General features: G+C 39.8%; 1 non-coding gene across 1 annotated transcript; it reads left to right on the top strand.

Moving 5' to 3' along the window:
- Nucleotides 1-13,701: 13,701 nt before the first annotated feature.
- LOC129076269 (U1 spliceosomal RNA) lies at nucleotides 13,702-13,865 on the top strand. Its single transcript, XR_008529735.1, has one exon. It is a non-coding gene; the product is annotated as a U1 spliceosomal RNA (small nuclear RNA).
- The last annotated feature ends 441 nt before the right edge of the window (nucleotides 13,866-14,306 follow it).

The following is a 14,306-nucleotide window of genomic DNA, read 5'->3' as shown; positions in this document are numbered from 1 at the left end:
TTGTTTATTGGAGAAGGTATGGATATTGTGTAAAGCAAAATTAACATAACTGTAAATTCTGTTTGTGAAATATATTATTGCTTAAAATATTATGTTCAGGATTTTTCTGTTAGGTAACATCTTATAGTAAACTGTAGACTCCATTATTTATATTCTTATCTAATGAATATACATAAAGGGGAAATTTTTATCTTTTTCAAAAATATTGAAAGTTTTCAATGAAGGATTTGGGAGGAGGGAAAGTGTCATATTTCAAACATTAGTGAGAAGTTGATTTATCTTTGTTATCCCATCAGCAAGGCAAACTGTTAATAATATTCAAAGGTGATTTATAAACTCAAGTTTTTTTCCCTTGTTTTGTGTTACAAATTCTAGTTTAAAGAGCTCTTTTCCACCTTTGAAATGTGTTTGGCTCTCATGTGTTTTAGTTACGATATATGTCTATTTAATGTGCAATGTGTTCATTGCAGCCTAAGGGAAATCAAGAAACAGCTCTCTGAACTAAGCTCAGCTCCACATTATACTGAATAAAATGGCCTCACTTGTAATACCCCTGGTGATAAAATTATTGACTTCCAGGAAATATCTTTGCATGCCAATTCAAATTCTATCTTTAAAAAAAATCTGGCAGCACTGAACAAATAATGGATATAATAACACTTGGAACAGGAATAAAAGAATAGAATCAAATAAATACAAGCAAATCACTCAGTTATACAAAGACTGCATTATAAAGCATATATTTCTCAAACTCCTCAACTCTAGATTCTGAGCAAGAACTAAGCATAGTCTATAATGTACAACTCCACTCCCATTTATCATATCTTGGTAAACTATATCACAGATTCTGACCTAAAACAATAGTATAATTATAATTTAGTTAAAATATTTCTTTTGTATGGTAGTTAACCATACAAAAATCCTTGATAAATTGTACATTTATATAAAAATGATTAGCAGGAAAACCAAAGAGGCTACCTAAAACATTATTTCTAAGTATCCTTCAATTTGTTCTCTATGCTGGTTCTTAATGAACATTTTTCTGTGCAAATCTCAAGACTCTTAGGCAAAGATGTCACTTGAGAATACTGAGGTCCATGCACACTGCTTATGCAAGTTTATAAAAAACTAAGTGTCAGTTTGTTTAAAGCTAACATTCCATTTGTGTTTATCAAATTACCGTAGTAACATGCAATTTAATTTATATATTTTAGTCATACTTTGATCATTTTTATTTGATCAGTTTTGTGTAGTATTGTAGACTTATAAAGAATTACAGTATCCCAACATAATAATCTTGTGTACATGATAATAAGCTTCCCAGAGCTTGTTTTCCATCGAAGTCATTTGGTAGCAAAGTGCACCAGGATTAACAAAAGTGCCTTGTGGACTTGGTAAGAAGTTACTTCTTTCCTATAGTGATATATAACTTTCTCGGTCTTTGTTATTTAGAAAATTCATTATTCTTTATCATCCTCTTAAACTAGATTGAGACAGCATTTATGGATTCTGCAAGGTTGAGGGTTCTAAAGAGTTTTAAATATCATTCATTAGCTACTTGTCTCTCCTTAGTAACATTTCTACTAAGTGAGTAACCTCTAGAGCTGAACACTCCAATATCGGAGAACTTGTAACTTCCATAAACACCTTATTCCACCATTGGTCAGTTCTGAGTGCTATAAAACCCTCCTGTGCAGCCAGAATCTGTAAGCTCCACAATGAATTAATTCCAGTTTTAGTCCCTTCTGCCTATAGTTTCCTTCAGTTCATAAATATTTATCGAATGCCTATTTTGTGTCAGACACTGTTTCAGGAACTGGGAAAACAAATACAAATTTGTTGTTAAAGTATGCATGCTGATCTTGGGAAACAAATTAAATCCTCTTTCATAAGAAGACCCACAAAATATTTGAAGTCAGCTAGCATATATCCCAAAAGTCTTGTCTTACAGAGGATACAAAACCATAGTTATCATATAACATGATTCAAGCCACCCCTACCAACTTGAACATTGTGGATGAGCTCTACTCAACTAACTTGATTTTTAAAATATGTAACTAGAAGCATCAAATAGAGCCTAATTATATCCTAACTCTTTCTATGAAAGTTGCAAAACCCCAAGATAAAATTAGGTTCCCTTCCCTGGCTGATGTGACTCAGTGGATTGAGTGCCAGCCTGAAAATCAAAGGGCTGCCGGTTTGATTCCCAGTCAGGGCACATGCCTGAGATGCAGGCCAGGTCCCCGGTTGAGGGCACACAAGAGGCAACCACACATTGATGTTTCTCTCCCTCTCTTTCTCTCTCCCTTCCCCCCATAAATAAATAAATAAAATATTTTTAAAAATTAAGTTTCTTGGTAATTATATCACACTACGGACCTACTGATCTTAATGCCAACAAAAATCCACCAAACATTTCCTTCTGTGACTGAAATTTGTGCAGAGAAGTTTGGTATCAAAAGTTCAGCATCTCACGGGTATTCTTATTAAGTTTCATCTTGGTCAGTTCAAACTGACATGATTTCTTTGAATTATGGGCCAGTTAGGTAAAATACCTCCTATATTCATTTCAGGTCATTGACTAAGTCAGGTTTTAGCAGTCCTGTTCTTCTTAACCTTTCATTCTACACTCTTTTGTGCCAACAATTACAAGTTAATGTTGTTTACATTATTTGTGCCCAGTATTAGGATGGATGCAAACAAAGGAAATGAAGAAAAACATATGACTAACTCCTTGCCCCTGAAACATTTATTATTTGGTTAAGGAGATAGTACTTACAAAAAGAAAAGAAGAAATTAGATAGCAATGTGCAATGGTCAACTTCATTTAAAATAATGTAATGATACTGATTTATAGACCAGGAAAACTAAACCCATTACTTTAGAGTGACTCTCAAACAAGTAAATGTTTTGTTGCAAAGTAAAAGCCCGAATTACTACAGGAATGTGGAGTAGAGGTCAAAGTGATATGAAAGAATATGCACAAGAGGTAGCAAGACTGCATGTCTTCAGCTAGAAATGAAAGAAAAATCACTGTTACCTGGCCTTTCAATCTCAGTTTACTTTAAACAAAAGGTCCTAATTGCCATCTTTATCATCAGATGCTAGAAGAGTGGAATACATGCCCATAACATAAGATGCATTCATTATAGTATAAATGTGCTCCATGACAACACATGTTTCTCAAACATAGCTTCCAGAACTTTCTTCTTGGTGAGACTGCTAGATCCCATGAGATTCCGTACCCTTCCCTAGTCAGACTTACATAAATATATATGTACATGTATATGAATATATAATACATATTTGATCACTAGAAGCCACAACTATTAGAATGTCAGATACAATTAAATTAATTCAGTAACATTTGTTTAACAAAAGTAAGCACAAATTTTAAATCTTAATATAACTTTTTACTCTGAGAAGTGGTAGAATATATGCACATGGGACCTTCTAAATCATCTCCAAAGGTTTTCAGTTTCTTTATCCTTTAATCAATGAGGGTATCAGAGAATCAGAGTTTAGTGTTTTGTTTTGGTTTTTTTTGCTAAAACAGGAATCATTCCAAAAAGAAGTTGCACTCAGAGAAAGACTGACATGATCAGAGACTGCCCCCTGCCTTCCTACACAGCACATAGAGTTTGACTACTTTGTTTTTCATTAAGCATAGTCCTACCGACTTTGAAAAGATTTTAGATATAATGAACCATGTATAGCTAAGATTTTTTTCCCCCTTCAATGACCCTGCTTTTGGAACAGTAAGAGAGAAATTTGATTTATACAATACTATGAAAGTTATGTCATGCCTGAGTGAGAAACATAGATATGACCCAGAGTTTTTCTGGTTAAGAAAAAATATGAAAAGCTGAAAATATCACTCTATATTCCCCTCCCCCCCCCAAAAAAAACCCTCTAGCTATCAGGATTTGCTTTAAAACTGAAAAAATAAATGCGTGGAATGATTATTAAAATTCCTCTCATTTATGTCCTGTGGTAAATAAGGTGGGATGGGGGGGATCTCCCTGTAGAATTTCGGTGTGGCTTCTTTTTCTCTGCAAAAACATTTGCCTTGGAGTATTTCTCTAGAACTCGGTAACTCATTTTGAAATCAATCAGTATATAATGTTTTGGGTTTTTAAAAAATAGGGCTCTCTGAGAAGTAAACTTTTCACTCCATTACTATTATTTATAAGAAAGTTCCCAGAGTCTTAAACAATGAGGAATTTTCTCCTACTTAATATCAAGCTTTTTAAATTCTTTCTTGAAGTTTTAAATCTGTAGTTTTGGAAAAGTACTATTTGAAGTAGAGGGAAATTCCTCTAGGCTGAAAGTTGCAAAAGAACATCTATATTCTAAGAAAACACGGCGAGTTTTTGAAAACTGAGTTCCCGGGGTCAATGGGGATTGGCACCAAACCCGAGTAAATGATTCGTTTCTCCAGAGACAATTAATTTCCATAGACCTAAGAGAATGAAAAGCCGTGAAAATTTTTGGCTGATTCCCAAGGACACGTTAAGCAGGGGTTCGAGAAAACCTCTCTGGCGACAACAGAGTGTGCCGGTGTGTATTTGAGTTTCTTTGCCTGATCTTAATGTGCGCCCTAAATTTCTCCCTACACGACATTCCTCGGGCTAGTGTTGCCAAAACCTCCAAAGCTCGTCGGATCCGCCAGCGTTTGGCCAAGCCGCCGCCTAGGGAATGCTGAAAAGGCCTTGAGCGCCGCCAGTGCCAGAAAAGCGGAGCCGGCGCTTCTGGCTGAAGCAGGTGCCCGGAACCCCGCTGAGTCCTCGGCTCCTGCTCAGCTGTACCGGTTTCTGGCCGATTGGCGGGCGCCGCTCAAAAGCTACCTTGCCTGCCTGTATCTACCCCAATTCGTAACCCTAGCCGCGCTCCACGCCGGCCTCCCATTTTTCTCTCTACAGCACCGCGAACCTTCCCAATCCTTTAGTGGACTTCACCTCGGTTCCCTTGGGCACTTTTGCCTTTCTTTAGGAGAAGGCGAGAAAAGCGTAAAAAGCGAGATATGTAGTAGTAACAGTAATAATAATAGTTATTATTATTATCGTCGTTACCCTTATCCCCACTGTTATTATGGTCAGCAGCTCTAAGTCGGTTCCCCGGGGAGCCGTTGAGCATGAAAAGGTGTCGGGCTTCTGCGAGTGCTATCTCCGGCTCTGGACTCTGCATAGTCCATTTTGCTTTAGCGAATATATCACAATGATTCATATTTACATTTTAAAAAGTAAAGCCAATGTCTCACCCTCCAACAAAATAGACGCAAGTCCCGCCAGAAAAACCAGGACGAAGCATTTCGTGCTCACGAAGAAAGAGGACATTTGGGGATATTTTTTTTTAAGAGGGAAGCACTTAATTGTTTAAAAGAAAACATACATTTTCTCTTCAATGTTTATAAATTACCGTTCGCTAACAAAGCGTTTCTAAAGATGCACGAGTTGTGCAGTTCGTGAATTTGGCAGCACTGTCGCCGCCACCTGTGCAGCATCGTGCAGTAGCATTCAACAGATGCTTCAAGAAAACTGCGATGGAGTTTTGCTTTGCGAAACAGAACTTTGGTTTGGACAGTATGTTCACTGACAAATTAAATTTCAAAAGGCTACAAAGCATCTGAATTCCGTGGAGAGGGAGGAAATCAGACGGCTCCCAAATGCCCCTTGGAATAGACTGAAAAGTTCCTTTTACAAATCAGGAAACCGAGGCACAGAGAAAAGTGACCCAGAATAAGGACCCTATCCTTATCATTGCTTCCACTTCCTTCCCCATCCCTAACTTTTGGAGCTACCAAGAAAACCAGTCCCCGAACGGCGGGAGCTCCCTTCCTTTCTGTGTTCTGTGGGGTTCGATCCTCCAAGCCACTGGCACAGCTTCTCTATAGCCTCTTCCATATAATCGTCGCTCTGCCATGCGGTGCCAAGCAACTGAACCGGAGCCTTGGTCTCCGTCTTCAGCCCAGCTACCTCGGACCGGCAAGGAGCCAGTCCCCACTTCTCCCACCCGGGGCCCTGGCTACAGTGCCGCAGAGCCCAGTCTCATTACGTCTTAGAAGAAATCTACTCTGCCATCCTCTGTGGGTGTATTTCAACTACTAAGCTTCGTCCTTGGTGCCTCTAAAGCATCTTGGCCAAGGTGGCCTCGACCGCAGGCACCTGCCAGGCGCTGGGGAATCCATGGGAAGAGCTCTGTTTGCCAGGTTGATGCTCAGCACCCAGTTAGTTGCCAAAAGAGAACTTTTGTGGTTTGCCCTTCACCTCTCCCCCGCCCCGCCTTGATCCGGCCACAGCAGTCCTCGCAACAGCTGGGCAACCATCCAGCTGTGGACCCCAGGCACTGTGCTGCAGAAAAACGTGCGGTCCTGCCTCAGAAACCCTAAGGGGCTGCCTTCAGGGTGTCATTCCAAGCACTTAGCGGGGATCTTATGGGGCCATTAAGGGAACTAAACTGTGCCCTCTTGGACCATGAAGGCCAAGAGCTTTTCTTATATCTTCTCTGCATTTGGCACTGGGAACAGGGTAGGAACGTAGGCCTTATAACAGGGTCATGGCCTTTGCACACTAAATGTATTTGATCCTGCGCATGCCTCGATTCCTCCTCTTGGGCATAGGGTCGGGAGTCAGAGCCGAGATCTTTGGGGGGCAGTTTCATACCTCGGTGAAACTTCCAAGACCGAAATGATCAGAAGTGAGTGTCTGTGTGTGTGGGGGGGGGGTATTCCTTGAATCTTTAAGGGTGCATTCCTGAGAATCCTCCCTCCATGATTAACCCAGGTTCTCCCCACTCTCCAGGCTTCATGAATCAAGTTAATCACCACAGTCACCACCACCACCTTGGAGTCTCGCGCCCCCTACCAGCAGGCTCCAGATGCACTGAAAGCAGGGTCAAAGCAGGCCAGGGCCAGTGTAACTCTGAACGCTGATTGGCCGCTCTTGGCTCCGCCTCTCATCCCTCTTTTGGCCCAAGAGCGCGGTGCGGCTTCACCAGCGCCCGATAGGCGCTCTGGTGCTCGCCGAGAACGCTCCTTTACTCGGGTGCACCAACCTTTCCGATCTTGCCTTTGGAGCAGCTAGATTGTCAGCCTTGTCTGCTCCATCGGCCTGCGTGCCCCTTACCTGCGATTGTATATGAACTTTTCTTACCTCTTCTTGACACCGTTGTCGTCGGAGTCGTCGAGATCGTCGTGGCGCTCTCATGATGGCCTTCGTCCGTTTAGAATAGTGTAGTTAGTTAGGGGCCGTCGAAGAAGAAAGAAGACGCGAATAGTGCAGAGATGCTGGAGGTTGTCAGTTACTATGCTAGAGTAAGATAGCGAGAGAAGTCAAACCTATCCGGAGGGCACGGTCGCCCAGAGGAGGTCGACTTGCCGGCTTTTCCTATCGCGCGGACCTCCCTCAGTCCCTCCGCGGAGGCGCGAGATTGCGGCGCGCAGCGCAGCGCAACGACTGCCGCGGGCTCCACTGGGCGATTGCAGCCGAGTCCGTTTCTCGTCTAGCTGCCGCCGCGGCTACCGCTGCCTTGTCTTCCTCCCGGACGCTTGTGGTAAGTTGGAACCCCGGGCAGCATTGCTAGCAGAGATCTTAACGGTTTAAGCGGGGGGCGGGGGGCGGGGTGAAGAGCGGAGGCAGGTCCCGGATGGTTGCAGCCTGCAGGACCGCACTGGCCCGAGGTGGGGGGGGGGGGGAGGCAGGCAGTGTAGGGAGGGCCTCTGAAAGCGCAGATGGCGGAGACACTGGGGTCTCTGGAAGAAGAGAGGAGTTAGGTTCTACCGGAGAGGCATCGGAGTCTCCAAGGAGGTTGGCACTGGGAACTGGAGATGAAGGAGCAGGAGAAGCGGGGATCTCGGGAACCTGGCTCCGGGGAAGCCGAGAGAGAAATGGAAGGCGGGTATGGGGTCGAAAGAAGTAAGCGGGGAGATGGGGAGACTGAATGTGGGTGTCTCTGAACAAAGGTTCGGGCTGCGGATGGTGCACCTGAATTTGGGGTACGGGCTAGTGTTTTTAGGAAATTCAATCTCGGACAATTGGGAAGGGGCGCAAGGCTTGGGACAGTGAGTAGAGAGGGAGGCGAAGAATCCTCTATAGCCGTTCTAATTTAAAAACGACCCTAATTTTTGGAGGGTCTCAGTGAACACCGGTAACTCCGGGAAGATGAACACTGCGGATCTGTGTCTTGGTTTAACAGCGGTTGGCTGAATTTGAACAGCGCTGCTGATGGTCACGTAAGTTTAAGATGAGAGTATAAGGGCATACAGCAAATCTTTTTATTAGCTCACCTGTCACTTGGTGACAGTTTTATATTTTGAAAAGGATTGCTGAGAAGTCTCCAGCGCTGCCTCTTATTCCTGTTCCTTAACTCAGTTTAACCCGACTATTTTAACATCTTATCTCGGAATTGCTAAACCTGAGAACAGGTTGTCATTCCTGACGCCACATAAAGTTCGTCATTACAGAACGTGTCTATGTGTGTGTTTCTTTCCTGCGCCGTGCCCCTTTCCCTTTTGCTCCTTGTTGGATAATATGAGACCTGAGGTGACAAATATTTTATATTGCGTTGGAGACCCCTTTATTTTAAGCGACAGCGCTCATCCACTCAAATTCAGCGGGTAACATTTGGCACTTAGAGAATATCTACTTTGGTTGAGAATCACTGCCAGTACCTCACAGCTTCTTCATTAATATTTACCATCACAAATCCCATGCAAGGAAGCCTCTGATTGCTGAGCCGTTAAGTTCATATACCTCTCACGACATACCTTTCCAGCAGGCTGACCAAGAGAACTTTGCTCTAGGAAGTAATGGCACTGAGCTAAAATGATTGGAGTGGGGGGAAACGCTGCACAGTGAGTAAGCTCTAAGCTCCCCAGTTTGCAGACATTTGTGACCTCACACACACAGTGGTGCAAAAGACATCTGGATTCCAGAGTGTATATTTTTATTAAGTTTACATATCAATCATTCTGACCATCAAAATATGAACACAGTAGAAACAAGGTTATTGTAGTTGACTACATATGAGTGGACACAATAAAAACGACCAATTGACACTCCTACTGAAAAAAATGATTTCTCCTATGATGATTGCATTTCTTTTGCAGTGTTTAAGTCACACTGACTATAATCCTTTTGGAAGAGTATAATTTATTTGCACCATGACACCTTGAGTTTTGGGAGTCATCTACCCCTCCCTTCCTGGGTAGGAAGAGTGAAATGTTTTCCTATATTTTGAGGAAGTGGGTTATAGAATAGTTAATTAAATTTTTCATTCCCTAAATATGTTCTTCTGATCCCTCAGGGGAGAAAATAAACTATTTGTTTTATCCACACAGTTTCTTTTCTAATAGCTTTTATCATCTACAGCAACAAGCCGAACGCAAGTCCTGATATGTGGAAGGTGGATAAGGCTTGTGATTGCAAAGTCAAGGTAGGATTTGGGGTGCTTAAGCCAACACTGACAGTACTTTCCTATCTGCATAATCTAGAGAGGGTTATTAACCCTTCCTATGCTTTCTCAATAGGTCTAAAACTAGAGCTGTCATAGATGATGGTGATGACTTTTTCAGATAATAACATGACAGGCTTTAGTGCAGTATTAATTCATGCGAAAAGAGGTAAGAACTAACATTTTTGCAAACGTACTGACTGCCAAGAATGGAGCTAAGAGCATTACATATATATATTATTTCACATGGTCTTCATAGCAAGCCTATGAAGAGGAAGATACTGATATTTTACTGGTAGTATTGCATGATTTCCTTTTCATTTCTCAAGGTATTTTTCTAGATTAATTTAAGGCAGTAGGATAAGAAATATTTCTTTGTGTTTTTAAGTCTACATGGGATGAACATGTTTGTTTCTTTAGTATTAACAGTAAAATAGAAAAAAACCTAACATCTTTTATATAAACATCTCTTTAACCCATTAAGGGTTGAAGCAACAGGGGCATCTCACTCACAGTGGTTTACAGATAGACTTCCTCTTTGGAAAATAAATTCTAAAATCTTGTTAGATTTGCAGGATTATCACTACTGTTTGGAATTTAATTATTTAGGAATATTTCTGCATTTAGCTGGTAAATTCCTAAACAATAATCTGAAGCCTGCATCAAACCTCAATTATTTTATTGTTCCATTTATTTCCTTCAAGTAAAAGTTATTTCTCTCCAACTAAAGGAAACACAAAAATTAAAATGAAATGTGAGAGGCAGCTTATCAGTAATCAACGTTAAGTATTCTTTGCTACTCATTAAATTGTTCAAGGCCTGAGATTGAAGAAGGCAACTGCTCTCTGAGCCTGCTACCAAATAAGCCCCAAGTTATAACTGCTCCAGAAACTTCAGATTAATTAGCCACTATCATTAAAGAACCTCTTACCACCTTACCTTTTGAGCCATGAAATACCTCACAAAATAAGAATATACAGCACTAATACTGAGATTATTTTAGTAGAGCATCTGGTAAAGCTTAGTGTGTTTAGCAGAGGAAATAGTAAATTACTTCCCACTAACAACTTGTATAGCCATGAGAAAACTAGGAAAACCTGATCATAATTTGACATTAATAACATTATCTTATTGTAACATAATATATTGTATTACATATTAATATAGTAATATACTAACCTCATTTGATTGTTGTAAAACACATGGACATTAAGCATTATAAAAACTTAAAATTAGTGCACAAAACCTTCTTTATTATTATCATTAGTAGTAGTAGTAGTAGTAGCAGCATTAATTTGTCACTGTTCCAGGATAACCTATGTTATTTCATCTACAACCTCTGTACTTTGAATCTCAGAAAGAAACCATCAATCACCAGCTTCATGAGTGTTACATCAGTCTTTCGCACCATCACTTCCTTCCCTCAAAACGTTTTAAGGCTTCCTTATATACTGAGAACATTGCTGCAAAAACAGCCCAGTAATCTCCATTTTAAACAAATAACATTAAAACTGATCAAGAGGTTAAACTGCACCATTATTTAGCCAATCACTAGCAGATTCAATATTAGTGCTCACATGCAGGAAGTCTTTTGGCAGTCACTTCTGACATTTTAATGCACAAATGATACAATGAAAGCAGGATGTTGAATAAGAAGCACACGAGCTGGAATCTTAATTATATTTTGCCTCCCAGTACCCAACATCTCTACTTCATCCTATCTATTCCTTCTTTCTTCCTTTTAACTGTGTTTAAGTATGTGCCATCTGCAGTTTACTAAGACACTTGCTTATTACAACATTGTACATGTAGCTGACATTTAATAAAGTAATCCTGTTAATTAAGGTTAACCTTATTCATAGATGATCTCTTACATGGTCTAATTTAGAAAGGACTAGAAAGGCCTTTTGGCCCCCAAACAAATAGCCTTCATGGTTTTCCACAACACTTGACATTCATTATTCAGGAATTTCCTCCTTTAATCTTAGTCATTGTCTCCTTTAAGTATAGATACCTACTTAGAAAGGTAACATTTTTATCATTACCTAGTAATAACTAAGTGTAACTTTACTGACAATCATCAGAATGACTTCGGAACTATACTGTCCAATACAATAACCACCAATCACGTGTGGCTATCTAAATTTCAATTTAAATTAATTGAAATTGAATAAATTTATAAATTCAATCCCTCAGTCTCACCGATCACAAATACTCAACAGCCACATATGGCTAATGATTACCTATGGGACAGTGCAGATATAGTCCATCTCCATCACTGCAGAAAGTTCTATTGGACAGCAATATACTAGAAAGTAGGGACCCTCAACCTTTTCACTTAAGGTTGTCTTCATCATCTTGTCGTAACCAAAACCTGGATTTCTCCTACTGATATTAGTCCTACAGAAGCTTTCCTACTTCTTCATACATCTCTCAAAGGGAAATAAATTAATTCTTATCCTCTATCTCTCCCCACTTCATGAGTCTTGTTACTTTTCCATATGTAAGGGCAAAAGTTACTGTTGAAAGCCTCCTAGTTCTTTTGTTTAAGTTCCAACACTCTAGAATATGTCCCTTCCACTTTAATTGAACAATCCTTTATTGAAGCTTACACCATTTCAACAATTCTTGTTTCTGCAGTCTACACCTTCATTGAACTTTCTCGCATCTGGTTCTTACTGTACATTTTTAACCTTGCTATTCTCTGGAAACTTCATTATCTATGAAGATTGTCAAATAATAGTCTAGCCTCATAATTTCTTGACTTTTTTCAACTGTCCTCAGCTTGAGACCGATGGACACACATAAAATGCATCAATTTCTGCAATTTGAGTTCAGAAACACTGCCCTCAGGTTATGATGTTAGGTAGCTCTCCTTCACCTCTACTTCCCTTGAAATTACTCCTCAACCTCATCGAGATTACCTGGGCCCTTCCAAAAGCTTTTATTTATAATACCCTCTCTTGTTTTCACTTCATTTTCTTCCTAGTGTGACCCTTATGCCAGTCATGTTAATGTTTCTTGTTATCTCCCATACACACTCTTCATTGTCCTTCTACTGCCACTTTTTACCTCCACTATTTTGGGCTGATCTATCTTATTTTCTATTCTGATTGCTGAGCTTTAATGGAGAAAAGCTAACAAAACTACACATTTATGGTCTCCAACTTAGCTGGGCCCCAAATACTGCTTAGCAATCTTTTTGCATGTTAATTTTACATGTTAACTCACTTTCTTTTACTTCTAAATGCATGTTCTACATTTTCACCACTCTTCTCAACTTCTCTATTCCACTCTCATATCTCCTAATTTCAGTAGTCTCACTTTCACAGTGCACATGATAAACAGAAGCTAAAATGGTATATAAGGAAGATATCTTTACTAGCTCATCTCTCCTCTACATCTAAACTTTTATGACTTCTATTTTACTTCTTTTGCTTCACCTCAGACACATAAGTACCTCTCCTCTTCTCCAAAGTTAACTTCATCATACAATGGATCCTATTTTTTTCTGTATCCTGAAGATCTCATCCCCAATTTTTTCCTCTCTTTCTGCAGTATTGTAATTGGTTCCTTGCCTTCCATGTAGAAACTTCTTTAATTTTTCATATATTGGAAAATGTGTCTTTTGTGACAGCCTACAGTTATTAATACATTTAAAGTTAGTTACTTAAATAAGCACAGTTCCCTTCTGACTGATTTTCCATGAAATGTTCTCATAAGCCCATTTCCAGTTCCATCCCAACTACAGTCCTCTCTCAGGGTTTCTTAACAGCACGTGGAAAAACATAGGTGGTCAGCTGTGGCCATTATATCACCCTAAATTCTTAAATATATTTTTCATTATTCGAGTCCAGGTGACTAACAAGATATCATCTGGCAGACAATAAATGGAGCAGATATCCAATGAAAGGAATGTGCAGTAGAGAAAGCAGAACATGGAGTTCAAAGCACTTCAGTGCAACCTGAACATGGTGGTTAGCTGAGCATGGAAGAATGAAGGAGATTAGTGGATATAGGCTTCCAAAGAAAATGGAGCAGCTTTATTGGAAGTGAGGAAATGGGGGTGAGTATTCAGAGTTCAATCAGCATTATAATGCAAGATACAGTGGTAGGCTCACCATGATAATTTTAAAAAGGAAAATTAAATACTGCTGAAACCAAAGACAATGTCAACTAATGTGTAGAGAAGATTAGCAAAGAAAAATTAGGCTTCTCTTTATCTTTTCATCTTTATGAAAATGAATTGTCATACTTACCTGGCAGGGAGGATACCATTATCATGAAGCTGGTTTTCCCAGGTCAAGGTTTATCCATTACACTCGGGATGTGCTGGCCCCTGCGACTTTCCCAAATGTGGAGAACTTGACTGCACAATTTGTGGTCGTGGGGGACGGCATTTGCACTCTCCCTTGGAAAATAGGAAGAAAGTGACTGTTGTCTTTAAAGTCATTAGTAAATGCTTATGAGTAAATGTAACATTATTCAAATCTTTTTATGTCTATTTAAAACTAACATGTCTCTCAGCAATTAAACTTACTCAATTCTTTCAGGTACACGTTTTTATAATCAAGGTAGGAAAACTCAGCCAAGTTAGCAAGTAGTTATTCTTCATAAAAGAGGCATAAAAATAATAATAGTTATTATTTATTGAAAATTACTATGTACTATTTTCTAAGAGATTTGCATGTCTTTATTCATGTAAGCCCTATAGCTATCCCTTGAGAATCTACTACTAATGTCTGTAGTCTACAGTTGGGGAAACTGAGGCACCACAAAAATAATCCACTCAAATTAGTTGACCAAAACCGAGCTTGAAACCAGACAGTTTTGATTCCAGGGACAATACTGTTCAG

Source organism: Pteronotus mesoamericanus, unplaced genomic scaffold, assembly GCF_021234165.1.
Source record: "Pteronotus mesoamericanus isolate MK-2021 breed Mesoamerican mustached bat unplaced genomic scaffold, CSHL_Meso_final contig_58, whole genome shotgun sequence".
Lineage (NCBI taxonomy): Eukaryota > Metazoa > Chordata > Mammalia > Chiroptera > Mormoopidae > Pteronotus > Pteronotus mesoamericanus.
This window is presented reverse-complemented; position numbering and strand designations above follow the sequence as displayed.